Source organism: Malaclemys terrapin, chromosome 1 (assembly GCF_027887155.1).
Source record: "Malaclemys terrapin pileata isolate rMalTer1 chromosome 1, rMalTer1.hap1, whole genome shotgun sequence".
Taxonomy (NCBI): domain Eukaryota; kingdom Metazoa; phylum Chordata; order Testudines; family Emydidae; genus Malaclemys; species Malaclemys terrapin.
The window spans coordinates 197,901,706-197,904,429 of NC_071505.1; positions in this window are offsets into that span (position 1 = coordinate 197,901,706).

The following is a 2,724-nucleotide window of genomic DNA, read 5'->3' on the forward strand; positions in this document are numbered from 1 at the left end:
ATTAGGGAAATTGGATTCGCTTAACATCATTTTGCTTAAAGTTGCATTTTTCAGGAACATAACTACAATTTTAGACGAGGAGTTACTGTACACTACTGGGATCAGGCTCTGTTGGTGGTGATGGTGTGGGGGGTGCAAGGGTGGTACCCACAGGTAAAATATTATCTCTAGCATAATCACCACCACCATGTTAATCCCATGAGAAATCACCCATGTACATGCAGTGCTAAATCTGCATTATTTTAAGTTGTGAACCCTGGGGAGTCTGGGGGTGCGGAGGGGAGGGAGCAATGGTAGTTAGAGAGGTGCTGGCCACATGGCTCCTTCATGACAAAAGATGGCTGTATTTTGGGGGTGAAGTGATCCTTGTATAGCTCTTGCATACTTCACAGGCATGTGCTGAGACTTATTTTGTGCAAAATGCTATATATATTGAAGTGGCTACTTTGCACCAGAAACAGTGATCTCTACTACCAACTAGGAACACTATTTGGCGGGAAATGTTCAAAACCCCAGGACTTAAAAAAGCAAAAGCTGCCTGTGTTCTTGAAATAAGACCAGGGAACTCATTTATATTATTTTCACAAACCAAGCCATAGCACACAAGAAGTTTTCAATGCTCAGTTTCTAACACTTAGAGTGCTGGGCCTTATTTTCAATCTATGCCCTTTTTTGCAGTTGGTATTTCCTTAACTAAACTTGGATACAAATTTGATATAAAACTGGCCTCCATTCCCAATAGAGGGAGAATTCTGTTTTTGATAATATCTATCATATAACTGCAGAATATGCTGCTGCTAGCAAATTGGCTTTTGAGGAGGAAAAACCCATTTAGAAACCTGGAATGGAAAACTTTTCCCCTGGTTATTTTCATCTCTACTACCTGACTGCTGGGCATATCTCCTCTGCAGCAACTGGAAGCAATTCAAGCTTGTTACTTAGCCACCACATCTGTGTGGCTACGCAGATGAGGGCTGCCAAAACTATACTTATAACAGAACTTAATTACTGATTAATATTCCATTTTGAAATCATAACATGCTAATTTTGAAATGAACTTTAACTCGATGAACTCCGTATAGCGCATTAAAATAAATGTATAACTCTATATCAGATTGCTTCTCTTCCACCCCCAACGTCAATTATAAGTTATACTTTAGCCTTCAGCTCTTCCCTAAATGGGTGGGATGGGTGCACAGAGATGTTATTTCCTGGAAAGTAAATCATCAGCTGAGAAACTTTCCATTGTACCTTATAGCAACTTCACTAATCCCGTCTACTGAGGAGTACTGAACAATAGAAAGAATAGGGAGGGCTATGACAGCTCAGATCTAATTGGTCACTGTATGTGCTAAACCCTGAAAATTAAATATTTTTAAAAAAGCAATCTATAATCACTGTTTGGAGACCCTTCTAAAGGAGACTTCTGTAGAGGATAGAGGATTGTATGTCTCCTTTGTAGCATTTGATGAATGCAGACAAGGATGACCAGACAGTCATTTTACTTAGATTGTGAACTCTTTGGTGCAGGGACCATCCTTTATTTCAGTGGTCCCCAAACTTTTCACGTTGCACCCCCCTACCCTATCTGCGCCCCCCACACTGGGAGCCGTGGTTGGGAGCCGGGGCCAGGAGCAGGGCTGTGGCTGTCATTGGGGGTGCTAACAGGGGTAAGGGGCCGGGCCAGGAGCCAAGGGCCGAAGCTGGGGCCGCAGCTGGGGGTGGGTCTGGGGCTGGGAGTGGGGCCAGGAGTGGAGCCATGGCCACGCCATGGTCAGGGGCCAAAGCTGGAGGCGGGGGTGAGGCCACAGCTGGGAGCTGGGGGTGGGGCCACTGCTGCAACTGGGGGTGGGGCGAAAGCAGAGTTGGGGGAAGAACAGGGTTGGGTAGCACTCCATCCCCACCCACCCACCCCCTGGAGGCTGTCCCTGCTGCACTCCCCTGAACATTCCTGGGCACATCCCTAGGGAGGCATGTCCCACAGTTTGGGGACCACTGTTTTATTCTGTTTTTATAGTGCCTAGCACAGAGGTTCTCAAACTGTGGTCCGTGCACCACCAGCAGGGCCAGCTCTAGCATTTTTGCCGCCCCAAGCGGCGCAAAAAAAAAAAAAAAAAGCCGCAATCGCGGCAGCAGCTCTACCGCCGCTTCATTCTACGGCGGCAATTTGGCGGCAGGTCCTTTGTTCCCAGAGGGAGCGACGGCCCCGCCGCCGAATTGCCGCCGAAAGGGCCGGACATGCTGCCCCCTTCTTCTTGCTAGGCTGGTGCCTGGAGCTGGCCCTGACCACCAGTGGTCCGCAAGCTCCATTCAGGTGATCCGCGATAGTTCCCTCTAAGGTGTGCACCTGCGCGGCTGCACATGAGAGAATGAAGGTTCACCCTGGAGAAGACGCACATGTAAGATGAGGAGGTGGCCTTGAGGGGGAATGGGGGCAAATGGGAGGGGCAGTGGTGTGAGAAGAGGGGATGGGGGAATTTGGGATGTGCGGGGCTGTGGCGGCCAGAGAAAGGCAACTTTCCCCAGCTCCAGGGCTGCAGCTGCCAGGGAGAGACCCCCCTCCTTCCCAGCCTCAGCTCTGTGGCTGCTGTGGTGGGGGAGAGACCCCGCTCCTTCCCAGCCCCAGCTTGGGGGCTGCCATGGTGGGGGAGACAGGGCACATCCATCACATTAAAAAGGTAAGACTACTGATAGTAAAATATGAGTTGTGCGCTTTTATTTGTA